At 43.8% G+C, this 18,070-nt stretch overlaps 1 pseudogene; it reads right to left on the bottom strand.

Annotated features, from left to right (window-relative positions):
* Positions 1–546: 546 nt before the first annotated feature.
* LOC113882950 lies at positions 547–2,809 on the bottom strand (annotated as a pseudogene).
* Positions 2,810–18,070: the final 15,261 nt, after the last annotated feature.

Below are 18,070 nucleotides of genomic sequence, written 5' to 3'. Positions count from 1 at the left end.
ATCCTTTAGTGTGTCTTTTCAGAGTATGGGATTTGGGACATTCAGACAAAAGTCACTGATTTTTTTTTTTTTTTTTCTAAAAGAAGATTTATTTGACAAGTTTCACTTAGTGCAATACACCTAAAAGAAAAATCACAATACAGTGAAACATTTAAATCAAGGCCTCAGAATTCCATACAAACACCAAAACCAGAATGCTAAAGTATTGGTATTGCATGTCAAATTTCCCCCAATAACTTAAAAAAAAGCTTAAGCTTATGTGCCATAGAGGTTATTAAATGAAACTAGAATTAACAAACATGCCAAATGTTTCACTTTTAATAGACACAACTCCTATGTTGAGTTCTATGGAAAAGCATGTCTTTCAACATGCATCCAGACAGGCTTCGATGTAATATAAGGTAAGAGCAACATGTAACATAATTCAACAGCTTTAACCCAAATACACTTACTGCTCAAGTACATCCTACAACAGAACTAACTTGAGAAAAGCTGAAAATTGTTTCACAGTAATAGCTTATTCAACCTGGTTGTTACACCCTAGATGAATGTGTGTTTAAAAATACCGAACCTGAAGTCTTTAAAACAATCCTGATTTCCACTTAGAGTAAGCATAAATCACAAGCTTGATTACAAAACAGCTAAAACTTAAGTTTTTCTTTTAAAGATGTTGACCAAAGTCAGTGATCAGGATCAGTTACAGTCCCCATCCACCACTCACACTGGATGTGCTGGGCATCCCTCCCATCCGTTCACTCCCCCAGACACTCGGCTTCCACTACTGCAGTAGGCGCCTATCCAATGTTTGAAAATCACTGGATTTCCTGTAAAACTTGGTCATATCCACTCATGCTGCTCTGGCCACCACAGCCGCCTCCATAACCACCGCTCAGCTGCTGGCTGGCCGGGCCGCCATAACTAGATTGGTTTGCGTAAGCACCACCGCTTGCTCCTGCTGCAGAATCAAGAGTTCTGTACATGTGGTTGCATATTTGCTTTGTCTTTTGACGTAGCTGCCACAGCATCTTCATGGGTTGCAAACTCGACATCTGCTTCACCAGTTACTCTGCCATCAGGACCAGTTTCAGTATGTACTCTCACAGGGTTGAGTGGTGAAAAAGACTTCTAAGTGCCATTCTCGGGAGCTCTGTGAGGTGGGCCCCACATGTGTGCAGAGTGTCCTGTCGTGTCCTGTTCCACAGTGCCCCATCCCCGTGTCTATGATCTGGCGTTCCTGAAAAACAGGAATTGAGGTCTCTTCCAAATATACCTGACCCAAATCCGTAGCCATCATTATAGCCATTATAATGATCATAGCCTCCATAACCTCCACCGTAAGCACCACGCCTCATCCTTCCAAAGCCAGCTCCTCTTCCGTGCTGTGATGCTCTCCGCCAGCCCCAGGTCTGTCACAGGGACCTGGCCGCACCACGGCCGTAGGTTTTCGTGGTGGGTCACAGTGACTTCTAACTTCAGCTCGACTGCTCTTAAAGATTCCCATGTACCTGCGCCCTATTCTTTCCTTGTGTTTCTTTAGAGCCATTTCAGCTATTTCCTGTGAAGCAAACCACACGAAAGCCTCCCCGGTACTCCTCCGCTGCAAGTCCACATGCAATGTTTTCCCATTTGGCACGATTTCCAACCCTGCGAAGAACTGAACCATTTCTTCCTTGCTGCATTCAAAGGGGAGCCCGCTAAGCCATACAAAGCCATCACTGGCCGTGTCAGGACTATGTGGACCAGTATGCTCTAGCACCCAATCCATGTCAGCATTGTTTGACTTGAATACTTCAATATATCTGGGTCCCATAGTTTCTCTGTCTTTTTTCAGGGCCACTTTGACTTCATCCTCTGATTCGAGTTCAACAAAAGCCTTGCCACTCTGTCTGCCTTCTCTGGTGTAGATAAAACGAATACCTTGAGCCCCATTTTGAATTTTGCAGTCTGAAGAAAAACTGCTGCACTTCGTCTGCCGAGCAAGACCAAGGCAAGCTCCGGACTTTCGCCACGAACCCCTCCCCGCCTTCCGTGCCCAGCATCATCGTCTCTTAGCAGGTGCTGGCGTCGAATCAGACTGCCCACACAACTTCGGTGCAGCTAAGATGGAAATAAAAGTCCCCGATCTTTAAAGAATCAAAGATTACCATGATAGGGAGAGGAGAAACAGCAAATAATGAATACGATTAAAATATCAGTTGATGTTTTCTTACTACATATCCTTGAAATATTGCCAATCAGCATGTCTCTCTTGCCGGTGAAACAGATGAATGTGATATTACAACACCCATCACTGCCCAGCAATGATCGCCCGACATTGTTGTGTTCTCTTTCAAAGTGCTGGGCAAGGATTTTTCATTAAATGCATCATTTACAGCTCACTGCAGTGTTCTGCAAAGTCAATACATATCCTTAACAGAAAGCAAAGAATGAAGCATGTGGAAGAGAGAGACAGAGCGTGGATCCAGCAATTGTCAGGAGCCCAGGGCATGCATTCCATCCTGACGCCAGGCTCCCTGTCAGTGCCTTGGACTGCAAGCAAAGAGGAAAGGCCTGTATCTGCATATTTATCCACCATTCTGGGTTCCCTTGACGGCAGGGTTCTGGGAGTAAAATGGATCTGGGAGTAAAACGGAAATAGTGGGCAATTGAAGGGATGGTAGTCAACCAGCTAGATATTCTCATCACATTACAGTCCCCAAAGTAACAGGAAATGTTTTGCCAAAATGGAATAAAATGACCATGAATGACTTTCCCTCTTCCTGTTGTTATTATTCAGCCTCTAAGTCATGTCCGACTCTTTGCGACCCCGTGGACTGCAGCATGCCAGGCCTGCCCGTCCCTCACTATCTCCTGGAGTTTGCCCAAGTTCATGTCCATTGAATTGGTGATGCCATCCAACCATTTTATCCTTTGCTGCCCTCTTCTCCTTTTGCCTTCAATCTTTCCCAGCATCAAGGTCTTTCCCAACAGCTTTCAAAACCTCCTGAGAGGGGGAAGCACAGTGAAGAGCCTTTATCGATTATAATTTGGGCATCAATCAATGGAAATTTTTAATGGTTTTAAGCTAACATTTTTTTTTGAAAGAAGTTGCCTTAAAATTATACCAGCTATACATCAGTAACTCAGATATTTCAGAAGCAATTTCTGAAGCCACACTATGTGCCCAGCACTGTGTGAGGGAAGCGGGAATGAAAACACATAAGTAACAAAAAGCAGTCACTTTCTCAAGAAACTTAAGGTTGAGTTGAGCTAGCAAGCTATCATCAAGTTAAAACCGTAGGAAGAAGGCACTTGTCAAGAATCTTGTACAACACAGGGGATATAGCAAATATTTATTAGTAACTGTAAATGGAATATAATCTAAAAAAATTGTAAATCATTATAATGTACAGCTGTATATTATGCATCAACTATACTTCAATAAGTGGAGAAGGAAATGGCAACCCACTTCAGTATTCTTACTGGGAGAACCCCACGAACAGAGGAGCCTGGCAGGCTACAGTCCTTGGAGTTGCAAAGAGTCAGACACGACTTAGCGACACAATAGCAACACTCCAATAAGGGGCCTCCATGGTGGCTTAGTGGTAAAAACCAAACAAAACAAAACAAAACAAACCCCTCATGGCAATTCAGGAAACACAGGTTTGATCCCTGGGTGGGGAAGAGCCGCTGGAGAAGGAAATGGTAACCAACTCCAGAATTCTTGCCTGGGAAATCTCATGGACAATGTGATTGTTGGACTGAACAACAACATACTTCAAAAAAGACTTCCTGACGAGCGTATTAGGATAAATGTAGTACTGTTTACAGGGACATGGTTGTATCAGTAACACGGGAAATTAATCAAAAATATTTGTCTTCCTAGAAGCCAAAGCTCACTTGTGATTCCTATTATTATTGTTATCATTATTAAAGAATTTAAGTGATTTAAGTTTACTCTGTTGTTAGTATAGCAGGCTAAGTAAGTTGGCCATGTGTTCAAGGAGAAAAGAAATGAGTGTGATCCTCATGAGCAGTTTGTCCCTTGACCTTGAGTTGATTCTCACTTTCTGTCTGCTTGGTTTCTTTGTTTTGCTTCAGAATCTGCCTGGGAAGGAATTCTGAACATGTCTATAAGGAAGAAATTATTTCCTGGGACACCATATTTTTAGGGGGATTTTCCTCCTTTTTCTCAGTGGTTGTTGGTGGTTTAGAAAACAGTGTGAAGGCACCCACGGAGTTAAAGAGAGGACACTTGGAGAGCATTATTTTAGAATGAACATCTTTTATCAGCACAGATGTACTTTTTCATCTGGGTTCTGGCCCCAGCAACCAAGGTGTCAGTGAATTTCTAGGAGAAACTGGATTTTACAGGTGCCTTCAAATGCTTTGCATTTGGCCCTGGTTTCCGAGAATTTACTGGAAAGTCGAGGGAGCTCTCTAGTGAGCCGCCTATCTGATCTGAAATAAAAAATAGAGTTAGGATTCACTGGGGGCAAGCTGGCGGCTGGCTGCTTTGTCTTTTTAGTTTGCTTCTTTGTTCTCTTTTGTGCTCAGGGTCCCAATTATGGTTAAAACAACCAGCTTTGAGCGGGCATGCATGCCAGCTTGGCATAGCCCAACACCATTTAAATCTCTGCACTTGCCGAAGTACATGCAAATGTTTTTTTGTGAAAGAATTTCCCATTTGGAGATAGATTTTTACAGCCCTTTTCTCCTTCTCTTTTCTTTCATTTTTGGTTGAAAATCTATTGTTTTATCCACTACCTGCAGTCTTTGGTGGAAGACATGAGAGTGATTGAAGGTGGAGAGAAAGGCCAAAGAAGTAGAATTTGATTATTTTATGCAAGTCATGGAAAATATAGTAGGGGTGATGGCATTTGCAGAGCTACTTAGAATAATTGTCTTATGTCTTCTGAGATTCAGAAATGGCTTTTAGATTTTGTTTGTTTGTTGTTGGGCTTAAACCAGTCAATGCAGCATTTCATTTCTGTGTTTCTTAAATCTGAAATGCTCGAATCTGCAGAAACAGAATTGCTCTGCTGTCACTAAATTATGTATTTCTCATTTAGAAAACTTTCCAAGTTGACTATAAATAAATTAACTCTAGTTCTGAATAAATTAAGACTTTATTTTGTTGGTATTCTTAAGATGCCTATAAGGTTCCAAGGTTTTAGTGACTACTTCTCAGGTAAAAACTTTACATCTAAAACAACTTATTCACCTAAATTAATTTTATCTTTTTAATGAGGCAATTTAGTCAAACTTTACTTTTCCTGCATTATTAACATCTTTGCATATTTCACAGACATGCAAAATTTCAAATGTAAAAATGACACACAAATGATAAGAAGAACAAGAAGAACTGAGTTATATTATAAGTGCCAGAATTATATTAGAATCTAAATAAATACCTTTTGAATGAATTAATAAATGATAATGGCTGACATTCTTCAAATATTAAATACGTGGCTGGCATTGTGCTAAGGACTTTTTAAGGACAGCTTTGTTGAAGTATAATTCATATATTTAAAACTCACCCATTTAACCTGTATAATTCGCAGTTTTTTGTTTCTTAACTCTGTGTAGCCATCGCCACAGTCAGTCTCAGAACATTTTTATCACTGCAGAAGAAACGCTGGGCCCCTCCTCCCCCTCCAGCCCTGAGCAGCCACTAGTCTACTTGCTGTCAGCACAGATTTTTCTACTCTGCACATTCATCTGAATGGCATCAGAGTGTGTGGTCTCGGTACCTGGTGTCTGTCACTCAGCACGATGTTTTCAAGGCTGGCCCAAGTTGCAGCATGCACCAGGACTTTACTTGTGCTGTGTATCTCACAGCTAATCACTGAGGAAACCTCCACAGGGGTTTCTGTTGTATTTCCACTGATCACATGAACAGAATGAGCCTCACGATAATCAGGTGACTAGCCCAAGGTCACACAGCACAGGAACGGGAACCAGCACTCTCCAGCCATTCTTCTGTTGTCGAGAAGCTTCTTTAGTCTTGGGCGGTTTGGGACTTTGAGGTCCTTCTAGACACCTACGCAGAGAAGGATCTCAGGTATCCCCTGTTGTCATCTGGGGCTGTCCTAGGAGAACGCGGGGCCATAACGCCGCCCGGCTGAGCCTTCGTTCAGGAAACGGGTGGTATGTTTTGTTTGGGGCATGCTTTGAAGCACAGACTGCTGTGAGGAGAACTGGAATAGAGAACTAAAACTGTGGTAGATTCTTCTCAGGATTAAGGTTTTCCCTGGGGCATTGAAAGTGAACACACTTTGGGGACAGAGGCGACTGGTTTCCTGTCAAGGTTCTGAGGAGGGCAGGCTGAAGCGAAGGAAATGATTCCCGCTGGGACAGGAAAGACCTCCCCGCACCTCTTCCAGAAGCCGGAGCGCCTACGTGCACTCAGCTCCCACAGCCTTCACTCACCACAGTGAAACGTGTCAGCTTGTACAAATCTCCCTCAATTTGTGCGTATGTGAGTGTGCTTCCCCCCCTTTTATGGCATCTGGATGATTTACACCTTGGTTCTCATGCGTGAGAATACTAGGTTAAAGAAGGCTGAGAAAACAGTGATGTCTGGACTCTGCTGTGCTCAGTTCTGTGAGGGCCTGGGCTTCCCCGGTGGCGCTCGTGGTCAAGAACCCACCCGCCAGTGCAGGAGGCGTAACAAACGTTGGTTCCATCCCTGGGTGGGGAAGACCCCTGGAGGAGGGCATGGCAACCCACGCCAGTATTCTTGCCTGGAGAATCCCACGGACAGAGGAGCCTGGCGGGCTACAGTCCATGGTGTTGCAAAGAGTCAGACACGACTGAGCGACTGAGCACGCACGTGAAGGGCCTGTAATACCTGTCCATGTTACATATTTGAGTAACTAAAGAACTAAAGGATCGAGGTGGTGGAGTGGTCCTAGAAGATCATCATGGGCCTCAGAGGCAGAGGGTCTCCCAGCTCGGAAGTCTCTGGCCCTCTGGAGGTGTGGATGTGGGGGACTGCTTCTTCCCCGGTCATACTGCCTTCACGGAACAGCCGCACCCACTAGACTTGCGCTGTGGTCCACCTTCCCGGCTCCTGTTCCTGTGGACACCCTCTAACGCCCCAGATTGCCATGGGGCACATTTAATGGCCAAATGATTTGCAACAGCGGGGAAATACTTGTGTTCTTATCCGAACTGACTGCTCACTGCTCCACAGCAGAAGGTTGTGCACTTTGTTAATTCAGCAAAGGCCCACTGGGTACCCTTCAGGGGCCAGCACACCCAAGGTGTGCTGGGCAGGTCCAGGAGCTGAAGGTCCCCGCACTTGTGGAGCTGAATCTTCATGCTTCATGGCCCTTGCTTCTTTATTCCTTTTTAAAAATATTCTGCTCTGTATGTATTTTTTAAGGCATTTCACTGATAATTAGAATCTCCATCAGACGACAAGTTGGGTAGGTTAAAAAAATTGAATTCATTTTGCTATTTCAGTTCTATTAAAAAGAAATTATATGGAGTTGTGGTTTCACCTAATAGACAAAAGGCTGTTTTTACATTATGCTCATATTTCAATTATCTATGCTAACCCTTATGCCTATTTCCATGGATAATAGCTGGCTTCACTTCTGGAGCTTATGCTGAGTGGGTTTCATTTTCGTTTTGCTTCAATATCACTGTCAAAAAAAGAATTGGGAGATTTCCTCAACACATAAATAGAGAGGGAAAATATTTTGTAGTTCCTTTCTTCAGAAGGATGATCTAGATAAATTTGTACATATTTTATTTCTAGCCATCAACAGCACAGCACAATGCAAGCCACTTCAATTACTTCAGCAACAAGCCAGCAATGCAACTTTATCATTTCAATCTTTCATCTTTTCTCTTTGACTTGATGTGCGTGCTATGCAGTATATCAGCAAAATCTCATCAACCCCAGCCTCCTTTAGGCTAATAAATCTCAGTCACAAATTAATCTCACACAGAATGAAAAAAGGAAGATTGCAACAGGAAAAAGCTAATGGCCACAGTCAGTCACCACCGTACTTCCCAAGATAAATACTCTCGAGCCACGCCATGAGAGCCTCAGATTCTGTGTGTGCACGCTCAGTCAGTAAGTTGTGTCCGATTCTTTGAGACCTGATGGACAGTAGCCCACCAGGCTCCTCTGTCCATGAGATTTCCCAGGCAAGAAGACTGGAGTGAATTGCCATTTCCTTCTCTAGGGGATCTTCCCAACCCAGGGATCGAACCCGCATCTCTTGTGTCTCTTTCGTTGGCCGGTGGATGATTTACCCTGAGTGCCACCTGGGAAACCCTATATTCTTTAACCAGGGTCACTGCTATCACACTGGCTGTTGCTTTCATTGATTTGACTGCATGTTTCTGTGGGGGCAACGTGACCTTTGGGTGATTGTTTATTCAACCAGTGAAGTCATTGGTGTCCCAATCACATAGTGAGAATTGCCCACACAGCTTAAATGATGGTTTTGTTCCCACTGACCTGGGATCTTTCACATCAGTCTTCCCTTCAAATATAAGAGCTGGAGACATTTCTATCATCAGGATGGAAGTTTCCCTTCAGACACCTAGCTGGACCCAGAGCCTACATCCACAGCAGTGTGGCTTTCTTCTTACTCTTTCTTGAGTGGGAAGCTTGCTGATGTAAAATGTCTCCAGCCGAGGACCTACTACATCATGTATAAAGAAATGAAAAGTCATATTTTGCAGTCATGGCAAACTACTAAATGTCAGAGGAAACAGAAAAAAAAAAAAAAAAAAGAATGTGGACTGTTTCTTTTTTCTCAGTGTCCAAAGTCAATGTTATGAGACAATACTGCAAACGAAGACATTAAAATACAGCTTTGATTATACCAGATGTGTTTTGTCGAACACAAATGATCTCTGTGGAGAATTTTGCCAAATGAGTGTGGCACAAATGTCACCATCACCGAGGGAGCATGGTTACCTTTTAAATAAATCTTAAACCAGAGTCACCAAAATGTAAGTCTTATTTATGACACCTCTGCATTTCCGCAAATTTTCAAATGGAGTTAGTCACCATATACTAAGATGTTTGCCACTCCATGGGGAACAAGCCCTGAATAAACTTTAAAACATTGAAGAAATTTGGACAGTAATTAAAGTTATATGATATTTGAGAGGCCAGACAGGTTTGCTGAAAATCTTTGAAGCCACTAATTAAAAATGAAAATCATTAAAATATAAACACACGGTGTTTTCTTTGTTTTTTGGTTCAGTGCACGAAGCCATCAGATTAAATTCTTTGCCTTAAGTACTGTATTCAGGGTTAGCACCTGCAATTAAATTTTCTGCCATTTATTTCTTCAGTTCTCCCATTAACTGTGAAAACCATTCAGAGGTGGCCCAAAGGAGACAGGGGGCTGGTGTTGCAGCCAGCCGTCGACGTGACGCAGAATGCTCTTGTTCACTTTTGCATGGCGTTGTTCTCTGTCTCTGCCTCTCTCTCTTTCAATATCAAGCCAAGGCGGACGGTGACAGCTGGTTCTTTGTGCTCTCTTTGTTGTGACCTCTTGGGTCCCTTCTTTAAACTTAATAAAGACTGAGACTAGAGATTTTTTAGTCACGTCAAGGAACAAGATAGCAACAGATATCCGGTAGGGCTGAAGAATGCCTGAGGAAAGCAACATTGCAAGATGCAGAGGATTCCAAAATCAACGTGGAAACAGGCATGGCGACCGAGCCGCTGCTTCTCCAGTCTCAAGACGCCAATCCACTGGCTTCCATCCACAGTGACGAGCCTCTAGTTCCACGGGATTTTTGAATTTATTTTTGGTTCTTTCCTTTTTTTTTTTTTTTGATTGGCTGTTTTCCTTTCAGTACTTTCAGAATTTGAGGTCTGAAATAATGAACGATCCAGGGATTTCTGTTGACAAAGCTAGAATTTCACATTTTTTAGTGATCCCACCCTTGATCATAAACTAGGTACCTACCGGATGAAAGGTTGGCCTAACCTAGTGAAACACCTGCAGGGCCTTTCTCTTGTGTTTCTCCAGATGCTGCTCCTGCCCATATGTGTTTATAGTTCAGCACAACAAGGCTGCAGAAAACTTACCTACAGTGTTGGTGCCAGTCCCCTACCATTATTCATTTAGGTTATTTCAGATGCTTAACCAAGTATATGGGAGCAGGCAATGGCACCCCACTCCAGCACTCTTGCCTGGAAAATCCCATGGACAGAGGAGCCTGGTGGGCTGCAGTCCATGGGGTCGCTAAGAGTAGGACACGACTGAGTGACTTCACTTTCACTTTTCACTTCCATGCGTTGCAGAAGGAAATGGCAACCCACTCCAGTGTTCTTGCCTGTAGAATCCCAGGAACGGGGGAGCCCGGTGGGCTGCCGTCTATGGGGTCGCACAGAGTCGGACACGACTGAAGTGACTTAGCAGCAGCAGCAGCAGCAACCAAATATATACAATATCTCATTATAAATCTCCCAGGTGGTGCTAGTGATAAAGACCCCAACTGCCAATACAGGAAACATAAGAGACACAGAATCCATCCCTGGGTCGGGAAGATCCCCTGGAGGAGGAAACAGCAACCCAGTCCAGTATTCTTGCCTGGAGAATCCCATGGACAGAGGAGCCTGGCGGGCTACAGTCCATGGGGTTGCAAAGAGTCAGACATGACTGAAGTGACTTAGGATGCACACATATGTAACTCACCCCTGCTTACATAAATATAGGACAAATTTCTATAATTAACTAGGAGAATGAATAAAGGACATAAGTATGCTTTATTTTATCACTTCAGTTCAGTCACTCAGTCGTGTCTGACTCTTTGTGACCCCATGGACTGCAGCATGCCAGGCTTCCCTGTCCTTCACTATCTCCCAGAGTTTGCCCAGACTCAGGTCCATTCATTCCATGATTCTATCCAACCATCTCATCCTCTGCTTTATTTTAAACATACTGCCAAAAATCCCCTCCAGAAAATCTGTAGACATTCATTTACTCTTTAAACAGCAATATACAGAAACATCTCTGTAATATTTTTTGTTCTGAAAAACCACCAAGAATTTAATAGAAAGAAGAGGAAGGGGATTGTGCCAAAGGAGCTCATTTTTCTCTGTGAAGTTTTCAAGAATTCCTCAGTGAAATAATTTTTCTTTTAAAAGTTTCATTTTGATTTATTTTTTATATTCCTTTCTCATCCTTTCTTTTTCTTTGGGACAACCTTAAGGGTTTTTCCCACATCAGAAAGAGCTGTTGTCAATAGTCTTCCAGGGTCGGTTACAACTTGTAGTAAAAAGTAATTCTTCGCCACAAGTTCACATGCGCAGCTGATGCCCCCCACCCCCCACCACCAGGCTAGTTGGAAGGAAGCGCCTGCGGGCACTTGCTGTTGAACAGGGAATATCACACAATGGTTTAGACATCGCTCGAATAGTAGTTGGGCTTCCCTGGTGGCTCAGACGGTAAAGAATCTGCCTGCAAGGTAGGAGACCTGAGTTTGATCCCTGGGTCGAGAAGATCCCCTGGAGGAGGAAATGGCAACCCACCCAGTATTCTTGCCTGGGAAATCCCATGGACAGAGGAGTCTGGCTGCAGTCCATGGGGGTCACAAAAACTAGGACGTGACTGAGTGACATTTTTTTTTTTTTTGGAGTACTAGTTGTATTCAGATTTAAGTGTAAAAAATATCTTCAACCATTTCTAGTTGTCCTTTCACAATAGTGCTATATCCCACTCAGGCACAGCGTTTTGAATCGCCTGACCATCCAGCACCCCAGCCTGAGCTCCTGGGTCCTTCTGTCTGGGCCGTCCTTGATGATGGTTTCTTCCTGCTTCTTGGTTGCCTATGGCCTCGTCTGGTGGTCCGGGTGGTAAAGCCAAATGAAATCATGTCTCTTGCCCTAAATTCTCTGCCAAGTTTCCATGGCAATAGGATGAAATAGCTCAGGAGGCCCTGCCAAGTCTGGCCCCGTCTGATGCTGATCTCTGCCCCTTCCGCTCTCCCCGTTCAGTCTTCTTTCTGGCTCTCTCCCGTGTCAAGCTTATTCCTGTCTTGGGGTCTCTCCACTTACTCCCATCTTGGCATCTTCTCTCTGGACGCTTCTCTCCCAGCTCCTTATGTGGCTGCTACCTTCTCACCACTCTGTTCTCAGCTCAAGTGTTGCTTCCTTGAAAGACCTGCTCAGACTACCTTGTCTAAAGTAGCGCCTTGCGCTCACCACGCTCTGTGTCACCTTCACACTTCTGTCCTTCCTCGGAGCATTTATTAGGAACTGAACTTGTGTGGCTGCTCAGTTTCCATGTCCTGCCTCCATGCTCCTCAGAGGAGTGTACACACTGTGGTGCGGTGCCTGAAACAACTGACGCTCCTAACTGTTTGTTGAATTATTTGTTTGTCTTTGAAACCTCTCTCTCCCTTATCCAATCAGTCTCCTATCTGACTGATTTTCATTCCTAAATTGTTCTCACCTCTGTCTGTTTTTTATTGTCTGTCTCTTTCAGTTGAACTTCATGCCCTCTGTCCTAGGCTTCTGGATGAGCTTCCTAACTCACTATTCCTTTTTCTCTCCCTCCAATACATCATGTAAACTTCTTAAAAGAATATTTTGGTCAAGGGCTTCCCTGGTGGCTCAGACAGTAAAGAATCTACCTGCAATGCGGGAGACTGGGGTTCGATACTGGGGTTGGGAAGATCCCCTGGAGAAGGGAGTGGTAAACCACTCCAGTACTCTTGCCTGGATAATTCCATGGACAGAGGAGCCTGGTGGGCTACAGTCCATTGAGTCACAAAGAGTTGGACAACACTGGGTGGCTAATGGTTTACTTTCACTCTGGTCATGTGGTTTTCAGGTTTAAAACCTCCAGTAGGGTTTTCTAGCCTGAAAGCACCTTGGCGACCCATTTCAGTACCTCCCTTCATTGTGACTGTCCGGCTCATACTCTGGGAGTTGGTGATGGACGGGAAGGCCTAGCGCACTGCAGTCCATGTGGTTGCAAAGAGCTGGACACGACTGAGCGACTGAACTGAACTGAACTGAACTGAGTGCACATACATCATTAATGCAATTAAACTTGCTTTCCTCTGACTGCAATAGTCAGTATATGACCCATGAACCCATTTCCCTGGAGTCCTTACCTTGAACGTATAAGTGAATTTTTAGAGATCAAATTTCTTCCTTTTTGTTGGGTTGTGAAACTGGAGAAGGTGAGCTTCCTGAAAGACCAGGTTCCCTGTCCTCCTGGTCATAGCCCATCGACAGCAAGACAGAAAAAAAAAAAAAAAAAATCCAATACATAAAAGACATGAGAAGTGATTGCAAGAGTGAGAAGGGAGGAGAGGAAAAGGGCTGATCTCATTTGAGTGCTTGGATCCAGCCGTATCTGAATTTACCTCTGCCCTTTACTTAAGCAATTGGGGAAGTCAATGAATGTCTAGCTTTTTAAAAATAGATTTCTCTCTTTGAGAAAACTACTTTGGTTCAGGTTTCCATCACTTTCAGTCAAGATTTCTGATTAATGTGACCTGTCTTTCAAACCCTTCTACAGTTTGATCAACTCTCACTTGACTCCTCACCTCTTCCTTCTACTCTCCACGCTCTCAACGCCCTTCTGCACTTTGAACTTCTGCTCCTGTCATTGAGGGCTTCTTCCTGCTTTCCTCTTCTAAACGCCCTCTAGTATTTCATACTTTTGTCATTTATTTAAAAGTGACCATACAAATACCATCTTATGCTATTTCTGCTGTTAATCGTCTATGTTGTAGATTAGGAGGTCAAAATGCAGCTGCCTGTGGGGTTCAGGAATTTTAGGTGAATGTGTGAACTGGGCCTGTGTAATATGATGAAGAGTGGTGACGAGGGGACTGTTAGGTGTATGTCCTGCCTAATCGCATTCTGATTTAAAAATTTTAAAACCAGCATGTTGCCCAAATGAGGCAGGCCGGTTGGATCCAGTTGGGCAGTTAGTTTGCAACCTCTTTATTTATTTATAACCACTGACTTTTTGCTGTCTGATTTATCCACACATTTTTAGAACATTGAAACCAGGGACCTTGTATTGATACATCTTTTATTTCCTGCAGTGCCTGCAAAATAATAGCTGCTCAGTGTATGGGTCTCAGTGGACTGATGGTGCTGGCCGTGTGGTCAGGTTTATTGACTGTGTTGTTTTCCCCACAATCCTTCCATGCCCGCCCCCACACTCTCCCCTCCGCAGCCCCCCACACCCCCACCGCCGCCGACACCACCCCCAGCTCTTAATCGGAAATGAAGCTTTAGAGAGGAGAGTTCAAGGTTGGGTACTTGTCTTTCCTTTCCTCTAGGGGACCATCAGCGTCACATTCCTTAGAAATAACATTTTAAATAGAGATTCAAACTTTTTTTTTTTAAGAGAGCAAAAGAGTTTTCAAGTTCACAACATGTTTTTCTGTTCACGTGATCGATCAGTCATCACATTATGGCAGCGGAAGGGGACCTCACAAAGTCACGTATTCTAACCCTTCTCCCAAGGCGGAGATGCTTTTCATAACGCCATGGCAGATGCCTCTACTTGAGCGTTTCCAGGGATTGAAAGGTCAGCCCCTTGTCGAGTAAGCCCGTTTCCTTGTAGAGCATCACTAACTAGAAAGTCCTTTCTGATGGCTAGCCAAAATCAACACCCTTCAACTTTGGACTTACTGTTTTTAGTTCTGTTTAACAAATATACAACATCTCCCTGTTGCAAACATGCATAGGTTTTCAAAATATTCAAGAAAACAAATGAAAAGGTAGTAAAAGGAAGTTGTGCCATGTCAAACTTCCTTTATATTATCATGATTTCTTAAGAGAAATGGAACATGGACACAGTCACGATGAACTTCTAATTATGTGGTGTTCAGGTTTAGGAAGCACTTCAGTACACAGAGTTGTATGATGCTTGTAACTCTTCGAGCTGTGTGTTACTATCCTGATTTATGTACTCGATGCCACCATTGCCTCAGGTTTCTGAAAAAGGCAGTAACTTCTGCACGTCTGCCCTCCACAAGGAGGGAGCAGCACTGGGGTCGGCCCTTCTGAATCTCTCTGCCTTTTTCTTCTCCTCTGTAAACCCTCTTAGCTGGATGTCCAGGAGGCACTACGCTGTGTCTTGCAAGTATCTCCTGCTGGGTCTTTTTCAGTTTGTTTTGCTTTTATTAGATTTTATACTGACTGACATTTTCATAAAAGCTCATTTTCCTTAATTTTCAATAGCTCTAAATAATCTCTGTATTTACCCAAGGTCTTTCAGTTCTTTGGAAATAATTTGATAATTGGTACAGAAAATATTATAAGATAGATTATGATGTGGGATGATACGATAAAACGCTTTTAGTTTTAACTTTTGTTTAACCCAATCTTTTATTGATTGGATTATCCACTGTATCTACAGCGTGGGGAGTTGGTACCAAAATTCTGGACTGCCCAGTAAGCTGTAGATATCTGAGGGGAGGCTTGACCTGGAGGACTTGTTCTATCCCCGTAGACAAATTAGGGCCCTTATTGCCATAGTCACTTTTGATAAAAAGGGTTGCAACCAGTTTCACACAGGCAATACTAGGGAACGTTCGTCATGAGTTTTTCCCTGATACATAACATGTTGGGCTGAACAGTGGAAGTAGAAATGACTTGAACCTCAGTTCACCCCACAGACAGTTCACCTAACTAATCACAGCTGTTCTTAGCATAGATGGTGCTTGTTGTGGCCCCACAGAGCAGGCTGGACCTTCCCTTCATCCCAAATTTGGTTTTAGGTGTTGAAACTGATGATGCCACACCTACACCCAGAGGGCATGGAGAGGTTTGTGACTCACACACGGGGCCTTCTGGGGAGAGCAGGTCCGAAAATGGGGTGAGAGAACAGGGGAAGGACGTTGGCTTGGAACTGTGTGCGGGGGCTGGGGTTGGGAAGAAGGTTACCTCCGTGGGCTGGGGCTTGCTTGTTTGAATGTTTGGTTGGCACCTAAGAGGGAGCCCCCAGCCTTTCCTGCCAGCTTACCTGACTGTGTGTAGAGCAGAAGCAGAAGAAGGACTAGGGGAGTTTAAAGCTCTGCAGCCAAATATCACAAATGGGTTGCACTCTGTATTAGAGTTGACTCATGCTTTTAGGTGGAATCGGGCTTTTCTGGGCAGATGCGCTGTACCCAGGGTGAGGCGCTCACAGACCTCCCATTAATTGCCTCCTTTTTACCATCCTTCTCCTCTGCCCTATGGGATCCTCCCTGTAGTCCGACCTCAACAGCAAATGTAATAGTTAAACTCTTGACTGAAACTCTTGTTTCTCTTTTGTTTATTTATGTATGTGCGCTAAGTTGCTTCAGTCGTGTCCAATTCTTTGTGACCCCATGGACTGTAGCCCGCCAGGCTCCTCTGTCCATGGGATTCTCCAGGCAAGAAGACTGGAGTGGGTTGCCGTTTCCTACTCCAGAGGATCTTCCTGACTCAGGGATCAGACCTGTGTTTCCTGCAGCCCCTGCATTGGCAGGCAGGTTCCTTACCATTAGCACCACCTGGGAAGTCTTTTATTTATATTCATGTTTAAACAGATATGTTTGTACTGTGCGTGTGTGTGTGTATGTGTGTGTGTGTGTGTATGTGTGTGTGTGTGCGTATGCAGATTGGAGGGAATTGTTTCCCTTTGGGGTTGGGAGTGTGTGTTGACCTTGTGGCATCTTGGCGGTGAGTTGTAAATGATGAATGAACAGAACAGGTCCCCTGCTGGAGGAAAGAGAGCTGCAGAGGAGCAGGAAGAATGAAGATGCACTTAGCTCCTTTTTGATTTTACATTCACAGCGTTAACATGATCATCGACCATGGCTGAGCTCCTCAGGGATGCAGTGTGTAGCCTGAGTGTTGAATGGAATGGAGTCAGTTTGGGGACTCTCATGCAATTGAAAAGAGCATCATTCCCAATAAATATGTTCTGTACAGATACAACTCGGGATCAAACGCCTTCTAAACTTATAAATTTCAGAAACTGTGAAGGAGATATTAAAGGAGAATTTGATTTGTACAGGGGCTTCCCCAGGTGGCTCAGTGGTAAAGAATCTGCCTGCCAATACAGGAGACTCAGGAAATGAGGGCTCGATCCCTGGGTTGGGAAGATTCCCTGGAGGAGGAAATGGCAACCTGCTCCTGTACTCTTGCCTGGAAAATCCCATGGACAGAGGAGCCTGGCGGGCTACAGTCCATGAGGTCACAGAGAGTCAGACACGACTTAGCAACTGAGCACAGAGGCATGACTTGTACAGAAATTATCTGATCTAGATTTTCAATAGTTTTTTTTTTTTTTGGAGACAGATTGCTGTTTTCTGTTGTTGCTTTTTGCTTGCTTAATTTCAAGTTCATGTGTATCTCATGCAAAAAACCCTGGATAAATGTAGGGCAAAGAAGCTACTTCTCACTCATTCCTTAGAGTCAAAAATTATTAAAAATAGAAAAAAAAATTGTTGAGACAGATTATCCATGTGATTGAAGGCATTTAAAATGAAAGCTTAGCACAATCTTACTAATGATTTTGGAATATTAAAATTAGAGTCTGTCAGGTGCCAGGTGTGTGAACAGAGCAGATCACACAATTAGGCAAAATCTCAGGTAAAATTAACTCCATTTCAACTAATTCATACATGAATTTAATGTATCTATCTGCTGGGCTTAGAGATGGATTGCAGTTGGGAGCGACAGCTTCAGAAGAACCCAAGACATCCTGCTTTGCTTGAAGATTCAAGACAAGCCCTCGGCTGACTGTTGTTCCTTTCACAAAGACTATGTGCCAACATTATCATTCTTGCTGGAGTAAACACAAAATGTGAGAGTCTCTATTACAGCGCATTTTCACCATGATATTTTAAAACCACTCCTGTGTTTTTACTTAGCATTCATATAATGCTTTCCGCTGGGAGAACACTTTGAAATGTCCCTTGTCAATAATCTCTCAAGCCACTCAATGAGATAGGTTGGTATTCCTGGCGCCATCTCACACCTGGGGAAACAAAAGCAGAAGGAGGTTGTTGGACCTGAACCAGATCATAATGTTTGAATACGAGAATGAGAACTAATAGCCCTGGAGTTTCCAGTCTGTTGTTCAGCCAGCTGGCTTATGTTCCT

Source organism: Bos indicus x Bos taurus, chromosome 24, assembly GCF_003369695.1.
Source record: "Bos indicus x Bos taurus breed Angus x Brahman F1 hybrid chromosome 24, Bos_hybrid_MaternalHap_v2.0, whole genome shotgun sequence".
NCBI lineage: Eukaryota > Metazoa > Chordata > Mammalia > Artiodactyla > Bovidae > Bos > Bos indicus x Bos taurus.
Note: the sequence above shows the minus strand (reverse complement) of the source record. Positions and strands in the feature narration are given on the sequence as shown.